Source organism: Ruditapes philippinarum, unplaced genomic scaffold, assembly GCF_026571515.1.
Source record: "Ruditapes philippinarum isolate M1 unplaced genomic scaffold, ASM2657151v2 ctg19691_1_1_1_1, whole genome shotgun sequence".
Classification (NCBI taxonomy): domain Eukaryota; kingdom Metazoa; phylum Mollusca; class Bivalvia; order Venerida; family Veneridae; genus Ruditapes; species Ruditapes philippinarum.
Window position 1 is genome coordinate 1 of NW_026857047.1, and position 14,606 is coordinate 14,606.

At 35.7% G+C, this 14,606-nt stretch overlaps 1 long non-coding RNA gene across 1 annotated transcript; it reads right to left on the reverse strand.

The window, feature by feature from the left end:
- Positions 1-1,369: 1,369 nt before the first annotated feature.
- On the reverse strand, positions 1,370-14,073 carry LOC132748616 (uncharacterized). Its single transcript, XR_009628292.1, has 6 exons — positions 14,001-14,073; positions 8,315-8,356; positions 7,620-7,672; positions 6,575-6,636; positions 4,903-4,981; positions 1,370-1,457 (listed from the first exon to the last, which is right to left on the reverse strand). It is a non-coding gene; the product is annotated as an uncharacterized LOC132748616 (long non-coding RNA).
- Between the last annotated feature and the right edge of the window lie 533 nt (positions 14,074-14,606).

Consider the following 14,606-nt stretch of genomic DNA (forward strand, 5'->3'; position numbering starts at 1 on the left):
GAAAAAATTTTTATGGACAGATAAAACTAGAACGAGCTTTTGTCACAAAAACATATGTCTCCCGAAACTAGGTATGGTACTGATCAACCCTGTGAAAGCTGGACAAGATTTTTCAAGTTACAGCTTTCGTGGCCGAAGCAAAAATTTACATGCCGGCAATATGGACAACTAGGGATGGTACTGATCACTCCTGTAAAGTATGGACAAAGTCCCACCAGCAGTTTGACCTGTGAAAGCCTGACAAAATTTTTCTATTTACAGCTATGGTTGCTATTTTGTGCAGCAAAGCTGAGTGTGCCAGCAACATGCACAACTAAGTATTGTACTGATCACTACTGTGAAATCTCAAGAAATCCCCCCAGCAGTTCTACCTGTGAAAGTTGGACAAGATTTTTTAAATTTTTAGCTCTGGTGGCCATTTTGTGCAGCAAAGAGTGATTTGCCAGGGATATGCACAACTAGGGATGGTATTGATCACTCCAATGAAGTTTCATTGAAATCCCCCCAGCAGTTTAACCTTTTAAGCTGGACAAAAATTTTCTATTTATAGCTCTGGGGGCCATTTTGTGCACTGAAGTGGAATGCCCGCGATATGCACAACTAAGTATGGTACTGATCACTCCTGTGAAGTTCCAGTGAAATCCCCCCCACCCCCCAGCAGTTCAACCTGTGATAGCTGGCCAAGATTTTTCTATTCTAAGCACTGGTGGCCATTTTGTGCAGCCAAGCGGAACGTGCCAGCGATATGCACAACTAAGGATGTTACTGATCACTCCTATGAAGTTTCATTAAAATCCTGCCCGCTGTTTGACCTGTGAAGGGGGCACAGACAGAGGAGACAGACGGAGAGAAAGCAAACAGACAGGTGGCAGAGGCAAAAACAATGTCGCCAAAATTTTCGGGAGACAAAATGAAAGACAGAGGTACTTAAAAAATTTGTTCAAAACATTGAAATTGGTTTTCATGAAAAAGGTAATGAATGTTTAACCATCTATCAATTATACTCGTACTAAATAACCAGAGAACTTACCTCGGTTCATTGCATTTTCTAACACATGGTGTTATTTTGTTTTCTTTCAATAGAAGGGCTTTTATTTCATATTTTGTGTTAAGATTTTTTAAGTTTATTTTTGACTCTGATGACTTACTAATGCATTATACTCAAACAATTTATAAAACAATGAAAGGGCCTTTTTTGAGGTCAGCTAAGAATCAATCGTCAAAATCCACATTGTGAATTAACTAAAGGAGAGAATGTTATCTAAAGATTTTGCGGGCAACGACAGACAACTGCATATTGACATCATAAAAGCTCACCTCTGACCTGAGAGGTGAGCTAAAAAGGAATTAATTTTTTTTTCTAAATCTTACCTTGTAAAACTTTATCATGATGTCTCTCATACAATAATTGCATCATGTCAATGGATGCAGTTTCTCTCCTTAATGCGTTAGATGCACTGTTAACAAAAGGGTTACATTTCAATAGTCAATTTAAACAATATACATGCACAAAACACATAGAACATGTTTATGAATGCTACAGGAACCTTTATATTTGTTAATGCATTCCAGTACAAAATATATAGGAATTTTAATTTATTTTCATCATTTTTGACCTTGCCCTTAACCCTACTAACCAATAAATCCAAACAAAGTTAAAGGTCCATCAAAGATATATTCATACATGCCATAATTTTTACACTCATTTCTGGGACACTTTTCTTTTGGAGGAGGGGCATTGATCAACAAACATATTTTTTTTTAAATTTACATAGTGGCATACAACCGCTATACTGTATTACCGGTTTTTACAACTTGCAAATTTAATGACACCATAAACAAAAGACAGAATGTCAATAACTATTAACAGTTTTTCTATCTTTCTTAAGTATTTAGGCATCGTTAATTCAATCAGTCACAGAATAGAATAAAGCTATGTTAAGTAATGACAATTAGCCATGTCATTACCTGACACATTCGCTGAATCTTGTAGATTATCACCTCAAATTTAGCGGTAATTTTCACAGTGTTTGACCACTAATTGCCTGCAGGCGGATTAAATTTATACTGGCCAGTTGTTAATTACAGTGTATGACACCTTCGCTCAGGAAGCCACATGGGGTAAACAATTAATCTTTTAATTGATCAAAATATTGCCGATAATTGTTTGTTGGAAGGGGCACATAGATATACCAATCAAAGGATTAGTGTCACCATCCCAATGCTGTTAGGGGATTATCGTTCGTTATTAGCTTTCTAGACTAGTTAAAAAGTAGTTTATTAAAACTTGACAATAAAATTATATAAAAATGTAAAATTTCTTGCATCAAAGTAGATTATTTTACAATTTTTTTTTACCGGGACATAAATCATCTCCGGGACACCTCTGGGACAGACACCTTATTTCCGGGACTGTCCCGGGCATACGGGACGTTATGGCATGTATGATATATTCTTATCAAATATGAAAGTCACCCTTCAATGATTGTACAAGTTAAAGTGTAACTAGAAATGTATATATAGATTGACCCAAATTAGGCTTAAACATAATTAATGTTTATTTATGAACAAGATATGTTTGTAAAACATGTATGCCCCCTATCGGCAGCCAATTAGTCAAATGATCAGGTTATTATGCATGACTTCTGATCCAGTGAACAAACAATTAATAAGGGTTATCTAGTATCTACAGGTCATGACTAGTAACAAGGTAATAATTATTGTGACCCCATAGGTTGTGTGCAGCAATTTAAGTTATTACAAATCTTACAAATAATATATGTATAAATTTTATGAATCATGTAGGCCTCATTAATGACAGCCAAGTTGTTATATTACATAAGACCTTCAAATGTGTATACCAAAAGCATTTTTAGTTGATAAAAATATCAACCAAGGCAACTTGAGTTGTTGAGTTATCGGTCACAAACCGTCATTAAGTACAAGGTCAATATGACATTGACCCCTTGACCCTAAAATCAATAGGGTTCATCTACTGGTCATGACCAATCATCATACCAAGTTTGAAGTTCCTAGGCCTAAGCATTCTTTAGTTATTGATCAGAAACCGTTTTTACCTACAAGGTCAATGTGACCTTGACCTTTGACCCCTTGACCCCAAAATCAATAGGGGTCATCTGCTGGTCATGACCAATCATCATACCAAGTTTGAAGTTTCTAGGCCTAAGCGTTCTTAAGTTATTGATTGGAAACTGTTTTCACCTACAAGGTCAATGTGACCCTGACATTTGACCCCTAAATCAATAGGGGTCATCTGCTGGTCATGACCAATCATCATACCAAGTTTGAAGTTCCTAGGCCTAAGCGTTCTTTAGTTATTGATTGGAAACCGTTTTTACCTACAAGGTCAATGTGACCTTGACCTTTGACCCCAAAATCAATAGGGGTCATCTGCTGGTCATGACCAATCACCATACCAAGTTTGAAGTTCCTAGGCCTAAGCGTTCTTTAGTTATTGATCGGAAACCATTTTAACCTACAAGGTCAATGTGACCTTGACCTTTGACCCCTTGACCCCAAAATCAATAGGGGTTGTCTGCTGGTCATGACCAATAAGCATACCATGTTTGAAGTTCCTAGGCCTAAGCGTTCTTTAGTAATTGATCAGAAACCATTTTTACCTAAAAGGTTAATGTTACCTTGACCTTTGACCCCTTGACCCCAAAATCAATAGGGGTCATCTGCTGGTCATGACCAATCACCATACCAAGTTTGAAGTTCCTAGGCCTAAGCGTTCTTAAGTTATTGATCGGAAACCTTTTTTACCTACAAGGTCAATGTGACCTTGACGGTTGACCTTTGACCCCTTGACCCCAAAATCAATAGGGGTCATCTGCTGGTCATAACCAATCACCATACCAAGTTTGAAGTTCCTAGGCCTAAGCATTCTTTAGTTATTGATCACCTACAAGGCCAATTTAACCTTTGACCCCTTGACCCCAAAATTAATAGGGGTCATCTACTGGTCATGACCAATAAGCATACCATGTTTGAAGTTCCTAGGCCTAAGCGTTCTTTAGTAATTGATCAGAAACCATTTTTACCTAAAAGGTTAATGTTACCTTGACCTTTGACCCCTTGACCCCAAAATCAATAGGGGTCATCTGCTGGTCATGACCAATCACCATACCAAGTTTGAAGTTCCTAGGCCTAAGCGTTCTTAAGTTATTGATCGGAAACCTTTTTTACCTACAAGGTCAATGTGACCTTGACGGTTGACCTTTGACCCCTTGACCCCAAAATCAATAGGGGTCATCTGCTGGTCATAACCAATCACCATACCAAGTTTGAAGTTCCTAGGCCTAAGCATTCTTTAGTTATTGATCACCTACAAGGCCAATTTAACCTTTGACCCCTTGACCCCAAAATTAATAGGGGTCATCTACTGGTCATGACCAATCACCATACCAAGTTTGAAGTTCCTAGGCCTAAGCATTCTTTAGTTATCACTCGGAAACCATTTGGTCTACGGACCGACGGACTGACAAGTGCAAAGCAATATACCCCCTCTTCTTTGAAGTGGGGGCATAATTACTCAACTTTCAAAAAGTTGCAACAAAAAAGGTTTCCTGAAGGACTGGAAAAAAAATTTAGCTAGAAAAACATATGAGCCACGTCACAACAAAACCAACGTAATGGGTTTGCGACCAGCATGGATCCAGACCAGCCTTTGCATCCGCGCAGTCTGATCAGGATCCATGCTGTTCGCTTACAAACCCTTTAACAAGTAGAGAAACTGATAGCGAACAGCAAGGATCCTGATCAGACTGCGCGGATGCGCAGGCTGGTCTGGATCCATGCTGGTCGCAAACCCATTATGTTGGTTTTGTCGTGACGCGGATCATATTTTAAATTTTAAAGGACAAAAAAAAAACCACTTACAATATTCTTTTAGTTAAATCATCTGGGAGTCTCTTCATCAAATCTATATCACGTTTCCTATTTAGAAACTTTACAAATCCTGAAATGAGATATAATTATAAACACTGTATGAATAACACAAATGTTATCCAGGACTCACAATGAGAACTGTCCATATCTAATTATAAGACACATTTTAAACTCAAATATACATGTGTACAGTGGTTAGTGTATCTTATAATTGAATATTGCAGAAAAACTGATTAATTTTTGTTTTCTCAAATTTCTTCTTACTAGCCATAATTACACATTATCTACCTTCACTGTTGCTTTCGTCGGCAGCCATTTTTTAATATCCGGCTAAAATATGATGGTCAATGTCTATATTAAGTAATGGTAAATTGGGAAGGTTTATTGCTTTTACAGGTATCATCACAGAGCCATATCTGTGTAAGAAGTTTCTTATATCATAGCTTATCTGCAATTTAAAACTTGTGTTTGAATTTTTTGTTGTCTATAACTTTCAAAAATAAAGACATATAAATTCATTTATAATATGGCAGGTTTACATGTCCTAAAACAAGCCACCAATGGGCAGGGGCAATGCTTCACTTTTATTTACATTTTCTAACAGCAAACAAACTGTTTAAACTAATCTTTATAAGGAAATTTAAAGATTAAATAATTAAGGTTTTCCTTTTTTTATTTACATAGGTCTGTCTAGTTACACTTGTTGGTTTGTCCAAGTTTGAATGTTTTCCATAAATAAATGGCAAAATTAAGAAAATATAAGCAAATTTTAATGATCTGACCTTGACAGTCAAAGTGATCATATCTAAATTTTTCAACATGTTGTTTGGTCACAAGTGTTGTTTTGTCCATGTATGAATCAAATCCGTACATAAATAACTATGACAACTTAATCAAAGTTCAATCATTTGACCTTGAAAGTCAATGTCATTTAAAGCTCAAGGTCATAATAAGTTGATCTGGGGTAAAAAATCTGGTGAGTGTTCCCTGGGCAAGGTATGGCAATTACATCAAAATATCAAAGTGCTAAAACTGAATATGATTTCCCAGTAATGCTGCCAATTCTAAAATACAAACAGCAGAAGAACTGTATTGCTTCCTAGGCCATTGCAATTTAAAAAAAAAAAAAAATAGGTAACATGTACATTAAAACATTTTTGTTTAAGTATAGATTAAAGTTTATTAGTCGGTATTTACAAAATTAAATTGGTCAGGTGCGGCATAGCCATGCGACCAATTCCATTTTGTTAATATGTACTAATAAATTTGAACCAGCTTAGTGTTTTAAATTATTTTTTTAAAACAGTCCATTTACTAGACTGATTAACAGTTTGCTGTTTTTTACCGTGATATATGTGTTACGATTCAACTGAAAAACTGCAATCCTATTGGACAAAAAAATTTCACACACTAAACATTATTTAGGTCCAGCCCAAAAAATAAGATGTTGCATCCTTAAAGTGGCTATATATAGTAATGCAAAGCAGCTAAAAAAATTCAATCTCGCTGAATAGCCTAACTGCCCTTATATATATATCCTTGAATAAAAATTAAATTCTTTACTAGATTTTGGGCAATAAGAACTTTGTTTGAAATGACAATTTACAAATTTGGCTAATAAGACACTGTGGTAGAACATGTTAATCTTGCTTTAGATACTTACTAGTCCCCATATCTCCACTAGGAAGATTCTCGTGTAATTCTTCATCTGTCATATCATGGAACCTATAGTGTTAATTCAATTATAGGTCATAAAAGTCTGTATACAGTGTATGATAGTATTATTTTCATGAACAATGATCTAATTCACCATAAACAACCTGTTTTCACCCAAAAAAGCAACATAAAGATCAAAAAAATTTATTTTTTTACACCAGTTACCTTGATCTAGTGACCCTAACTCAACTGAAAGTAAGAGGACCATTAAAGGTATCTACCTACCAAATATGGAATATTTCATTAAATAAATGAAGTAATTAAGAGAAATTTTATAGTAAACTAAATCCATCTTGCCAGAATAGGTAAACCATATGAGCCGCATCACGACAAAACCAACATAGTGCGCTTGCGACCAGCATGGATCCAGACCAGCCTGCTCATCTGCGCAGTCTGATCAGGATCTATGCTGTTCCCTATCAGTTTCTCTACTTGTAATAGGGTCGGTTAGCGAACAGCATGGATCCTGATCAGACTGCGTGGATGCGCAGGCTGGTCTGGATCCATGCTGGTCGCAAACGCACTATGTTGGTTTTGCCGTGACGCGGCTCATATTTTCAAAATGAAAAAAGGGAAATAACTGGTAAAAATGGATAGCACAGTCATATAACTTGGCAATATCATGTACTTTGCATTGATAAGTATGGAAATTATTATGTCATTTGTACACAAAGGGCTTAAAGATAGATTCTATATCCAACTTGCCCATTTACGTTAACCATATCAATTTTCAAAGTGCTGAAAAGGGCAATAACTTGGAAAAAATGGAAGCCATAGTTATATAACTTGCCCAAATTGATTAGTTACTGTGTAAATTATGAAGTCAATAGTACTTGGCAATTAGAACTTAAGATAAATCCAAATCGCCATTTTAAATTAACCTGGTATAGACAGAAGAAATTTGGATATTTACATGTACAATAGGGATATGACAATAAAAGTTCACCTTGCAAAAGACTGACATGGTTATATATATTAAATAAAAACCTCACCTTTTCTGTACTTCATCAAAAGTCAGCCTTTCTCCTCCAATCAAATGTTTGGACTGAAGTAAAAACAATATTGTTATACTGGGTCCTTTGTCAAACAAAAAAATTAAAACTTGTGAAGATCTGGCAAGGATGCAACTTCATGCCAAATATCTTAATTCTAAGCTTTGTAGCTTCACACAATAAGAATTTAATGTGTTTTCCTATATAAGTCTATATAAAGTGACTGTGTAGCAGGGCAATATTGACTCAAGGGGCATGATAAGTATCAATTTTGCAAAGGTCCACAAGCTTATGCTACATGCTAAATATCTTAGCTCTTGGTATTTTAATTTCACACAATAAGACTTAAATGTTGTGTTTTATCTATAGAAGTCTTTATAATTTTAGTGTCTACAAGGGTGGGGGGGCTTACATTGACCCAAAAGATGTTATTTTAGTTCTTATTTGAAATAACTATAACTACTAATGCCTTATTACATATAAGGTTTTTTTAACAAAATTTTTAATTTACAAGTTAGGGGGCCGGCCAATTGATGCCACTCGCTCGAATGAGGATCTGTAAACTATATCATGGTCCTCTAAAATTTCAAAGTTAACAGGAAATTGGCTAGATTGTACCACAAATACAACAGCAAGATAGGGTATAATGTATCTAACATAACGCGCTGTGACATGAATATTTTATGCTCCATTACCTGATCTTCCTTATCTTTATCCACAACAGGTTCTGCTTTTTCCTGTAAATATACATGTCCAACAAACATTCATTAATTTCTTTGCAAAAAAAAAAAAAAAAAATCCAACAAGAGGGCAAGAATGGCCATAGATCACTCACCTGAGATCCATTGTAAGTAAAGTTTACAATTCTTCAATACACAAGTAATTAGGTCACATTGGGTGTGTCATTTTTGATGGGCATGATTTATCAAATATTTGTAGATGTCTGCAAGTAGGAAATGCTACAAGAAAAATACCTTATCTCTTACATTGTAGTTTTAAACAATATTTTAATGTGTTTTCTATACATGTCTGTACAAACTTAAAGACCACCTAGGCAAAGACAGTTTTGCTTTTGACACTACAGATCCAGATAAGAAAAATTTTAAAGCTAATTTTACTAAATAAGAATATGCATACTAAATGACCCCCTGGATGGAAAATTTTTTTTACCCTACGAGCATGATTTACATATTTTCCATAAATGTTCAATGGTCATTGCTATATGTTAAGTATGTATACTGTGATTGGGCTAGTAAATTTCTACTGGAAGTTTTATATATGTATCCCTATAGATAAATCTCTATACAAGAACCGGTTGAACCGGGTGATGCTCCCCGAGAAGGTTCTGGACACAGGAAAGTATAAAAAAAATGAACAAAGGGCAAAAACTCCAAAATTAGGCAAAGCGGAGTTATGTTTTTTTGCACTGCACTTCTATTCAATGAGATCTATCTATCTATAAAGTTTCCTGATGATATCAGAATTATGTCCCAGGTAAAAGTCAAAGTGTAAAAATGAACAAAGGGCAATAACTCCAAAATTAGACCAGGCTTTGTTTAGGTTCTTTAAGCATTGCAATTCTATCCAATTATATCTAGCTACCTACAAAGTTTCATGTTGATATATCTCTAATAGTATTAAAGTATTGTCCAGGACAAAGTCAAAAAGTAAAAATAAACAAAGGGCAATTACTTCAAAATAAGGCAAGGCAGAGTTACGGTTCTTGTGCACTGCACTTCCACCCAATGAGACCTATCTATCTACAAAGTTTCATGTTGATATCTCTTATAATTTTAGAGTAATGTCCCAGACAAAGTCAAAGTGTCAAAATGAACAAAGGGCAATAACTCCAAAAGTAGGCAAGGCAGAGTTACCGTTCTTGTGCACTGCACATCTACTCAATGAGATCTATCTACCTACAAAGTTTCATGTTGATACCTCTTATACTTTTAGAGTTATGTCCCGGACAAAGATCAAAGTGTAAAATAAACAAAGGGGGATAATTCAAAAATAAGACAAGGCAGAGTTACCGTTCTTGTGCACTGCACACCTACTCACTGAGATCTATCTACCTACAAAGTTTCATGTTGATACCTCTTATACTTTTAGAGTTATGTCCCGGACAAATTTCAAAGTGTAAAATAAACAAAGGGGGGTAATTCAAAAATTAGGCAAGGCAGAGTTACGGTTCTTGTGCACTGCACACCTACTCAATGAGATCTATCTACCTACAAAGTTTCATGTTGATACCTCTTATACTTTTAGAGTTATGTCCCGGACAAAGTTCAAAGTGTAAAATAAACAAAGGGGGATAATTCAAAAATAAGACAAGGCAGAGTTATGGTTCTTGTGCACTGCACACCTACTCAATGAGATCTATCTACCTAAAAAGTTTCATGTTGATACCTCTTATACTTTTAGAGTTATGTCCCGGACAAAGTTCAAAGTGTAAAAATAAACAAAGGGGAATAATTCAACAAGAGGGCCATGATGGCCCTGAGGTCGCTCACCTGTATATAGGCCGCCCCAACCCCCCCCCCCCCCCCCCCCCCCAAACATTGCAGGGCCAATTTAACCAAAGGGCTTTTATTTGCACAAACTTGGTAGACACCCATAAGAAAATGTTTCATGCTAAACATCTAAGCTCTAGCTCATTGGGCTATTTAAAAGAAGATTTTTTTAAAGTTTTTACTATACACATATAGTTAAAAACAATGACACGCCTGGGGCCAGGCCAGTTATGACCCCAAGGGTTTTTATTTGAACAAACTTTGTAGACACTTACTAGAATATGTTTCATGCTTAATATCTAAACTCTAGCTATTTGGGTTTTTTCAAAGAAGATTTTAAGTTTTTGCTATACACATATAAGGAAAATCAATGACCCGGGGCAGGGCCAATTTTGACCCCAGGTCTTTTATTTGAAACAAACTTTGTAGACACTCACTAAAAGATGTTTCATGCTTAATATCTTAACTCTAGCTATTTGGGTTTTTTCAAAAAAGATTTTTTAAGTTTTTTGCTATACACATATAAGGAAAATCAATGACCCCCGGGCGGGCCAATTTTGACCCCAGGGCTTTTATTTGAACAAACTTGGTAGACACCTATTAGAACATGTTTGATGCTAAATATCTTAACCATAGCTCTTTGAGTTCTTTAAAAGAAGATTTTTAATTTTTTTACTATATGCATATATAGGGAAAAATCAATGACCCCCGGGCAGGGTCAATTTTGACCCCAGGGCTTTTATTTGAACAAACTTGGTAGACACTTATTAGAACATGTTTTCATGCTAAATATCTTAGCTCTAACTCTTTTGGTTCTTTAAAAGAAGATTTTTTTAAGTTTTTTACTATATGCATATAGGGAAAATCAATGACCCCCTGGGGCGGGGCCAATTTTGACCCCAGGGCTTTTCTTTGAACAAACTTGATAGACACCTATTAGAACATGTTTGATGCTCAATATCTTAGCCATAGCTCTTTGAGTTCTTTAAAAGAAGATTTTTTAAGTTTTCACTATATGCATATAGGGAAAATCAATGACCCCCCGGGGCCGGGCCAATTTTGACCCCAGGGCTTTTATTTGAACAAACTTGGTAGACACTCACTAGAAGATGTTTCATGCCAAATATCTAAGCTCTAGCTCTTATGGTTTTTTAAAAGAAGATATTTAAAGTTTTTTCTTTCGGTTGCCATGGCAACCAGAGTTCTGCATGGAATTAAATTCTTTGAACAATTTTTAAAGGTGACCACCAAAGGAACATTCCTGTGAAGTTTGGATGAAATTGGCCTTGTGGTTTATGAGGAGATGTCATTTAAAGTAAAAGTTTACGGACGACGGACGGACGCCGGACGAAAAGCGATCACAAAAGCTCACCCTGTCACTTTGTGACAGGTGAGCTAAAAATTAGGCAAGGCAGAGTTACGGTTCTTGTGCACTGCACACCTACTCAATGAGATCTATCTACCTACAAAGTTTCATGTTGATACCTCTTGTTGTTTCAAAGTTATGTCCCGGACAAGAAAAGGGGACGGACGGACGGACGGAAAGACGGATGGACGGACGGACGGACAAGGCGGCGACTATATGCTCCCCCGAAATTTTTTCGGGGAGCATAATAAACTAAGTGACCCAGGGCAGAGATGATTTCAACACCAAGGGTATTACTTATACCACTTTTGTAGAGGTCCACCATGTTATGTTTCATGCAAAATTTCTCTGCTCTGGTTGTTATGACTAAGTAAGTAGTAAGAAATTCATGAAAGTCTTTGTAAACTAAGTGAACCATTGAGCCCTTTTCCCTATAGTTATAATCCTTGATAACAGATCATGTGACTGATCTGAAGGCAAATAAAATCTCTTATCTTTTATATACCATAGAGTTACTTTAGTTCTTTTTTCATTAAAATTTTTAATTTAAAAGGGAGATTATTCTTAAAATATATAATCTAGTTTTATGGTGTCTGTGTTAACATGTCAGACTAATAATCTTAGGATTGCTGGCTGCATGGGTTCAAACCCCGTTAGGGGCAAAGTCATTGTTTCCATAAGCAAGAAACTTTACACCCATTGCTTAGTACTGGTTGGTTCCAGAAACTGATTTGAGAGATTCAATAAGCTAATAGCTTCCAACACAATCAAACTAAAATAAATTCATATAAAATAATCTAGTTATGGACCTTGTCTTAGATGTTGAGTGATGAAATGTGGAACACTCTCTGAAATCTTCAGACATAACTAGAACTCCGCGAGTCAGATGTGTCGCCTTGTGAACAATGTAGTTTAGGGGAAATGGCCAGGACAAAAATGAAATATGAAAAATAACAAAGGGCAATAACTAACAAGAGGGCCATGATGGCCCTGAAGTCGCTCACCTGTATATAGGCCCCCCCCCCCGCAGCGGGGCAAGTTTAAACCCCTGGGCTTTTATTTGAATAAACTTGGTAGACACCCATTAGAAGATGTTTCATGCTAAACATCTAAGGTCTAGCTTGTTGGGTTTTTAAAAAAAAAAAAATTTAAGTTTTTTCTTTACACATATACTATTATTTAAAAACAATGACACTCCTGGGGCAGGGCCAGTTTTGACCCAAGGGCTTTTATTTGAACAATCTTTGTAGACACTTACTAGACGATGTTTCATGCTTAATATCTAAACTCTAGCTATTCGGGTTATTTCCAAGAAGATTTTTAAGTTTTGCTATACACATATAAGGAAAATCAATGTCCCCCGGGGCGGGGCCAATTTTGACCCCAGGGCTCTTATTTGAACAAACTTGGTAGACATCCATTATAACATGTTTCATGCTAAATATCTTACCTCTAGCTCTTTGGGTTTTTTAAAAGAAGATTTTTAAGTTTTTACTATATTCGTATAGGGAAAATCCATGACCCCCTGGGGCGGGCCAATTTTGACCCAAGGGCTCTGATTTGAACAAACTTGGTAGACATCCATTAGAACATGTTTCATGCTAAATATCTTAGCTCTAGCTCCTTGGGTTTTTAAAAAGAAGATTTTTAAGTTTTTACTATATACATATAGGGAAAATCAATGACCCCCTAAGGGGCCAATTTTGACCCCAGTAGTGAGATCTATCATCCTATGAAGTTTAAAGTCCATGGCTTTTATACATTAGGAGAAATGGCCCAGACAAAAATAAAGTATGAAAATTAACAAAGGGCAATAACTCAAAAATTAGGAAGTGCAGAGAACTGGTTCTTGTGCACTGCATTTCTTCTTAATGAGATCTATCATCCTATGAAGTTTCAAGTCCATAGCTTTTTTAGTTGAAGAGAAATGGCCCGGACAAAATTAAAGTATGAAAATTAACAAAGGGCAATAACCCAAAAAATAGAAACTGCAGAGTACCGGTCCTTGTGCACTGCACTTCGGGTTATTGAAAGAAGCATGCATACCAAGTTTGAAGTCAATCAGACTTATAGTGACTGAGTTATGCTCCGGACAAGCTTTAGCGGACGCCGACGACGACAACGCCGACAAAAGTAACCCCTATATGTCACCTTTTCAAGGCGACACAATAAAAGTATACCAAAGGTAAAGAAATTATTTGCACATTTGTCATCAATCTATTTAAATTCAACATATAATTATACAAATGTATTAAATTTCAAAACACTGACCTTGACCCCTAGGATTAACTTTAAGTATGACTGAACTCATAACTACTGAAGAACAAAACAACAACTACACAACTCTTTTTTTTTTCTTCAGAAAACATAAAAACCTTACTCAGAGCAGTCATACCAATATGGTTTAAGTCTGTTGGAGTTATTTATTATAATAGACAAATATTACTCAATTATTTATTATAATAGACAAACAGATGATCACTGTGGTAACTGTTGCTAAATTACCTGTTTGGGTTTTTCTTCATTTGACGATGATGTCACAACCTTTTTAACCTTTGGAAGTTCTGTTTTCTCCTGTAAATATACATTTCACTAATTTAATAAAATATTTAATCTACAGTTATGAACCTTGTCTTAGATGTTGAGTAGTGAGAAAGAGAACAAACTCTGAAGTCTTCAAATATTAACAAGTTATACAGGAGGTATAAGAAATTATTCAGTGTTGTATTCAGCGTCTAGGCCACGCCATTGAGCAATTTACAATTATTTTTTGCAGATCGTGCATTTTAATGAAGTCAATGCACGCCAAGTCCTGCATCTGAAGATGTTTTTAACTCGCTCCATATGAATGAAAGAACAAGTATTGAATAAAATCAGAGACATAGATGTTATCTACCTCTCTGATAAAATGAAAACTTTGTGTTAAAATGAGCAATTTCTCCTGCATCAGAAAGGATAAATTAGTATGAGCGAAAGAATTAATTTTGCAAAGTCTACATTAATACGAGTAGTTCTATGTTGTTTTGAAAATTATGCCAATTTAAAATGTTGTAAGTAAACAAATTTGTACATTAATTAACCACAGTAAACAAATTTGTACATTAATTAAAC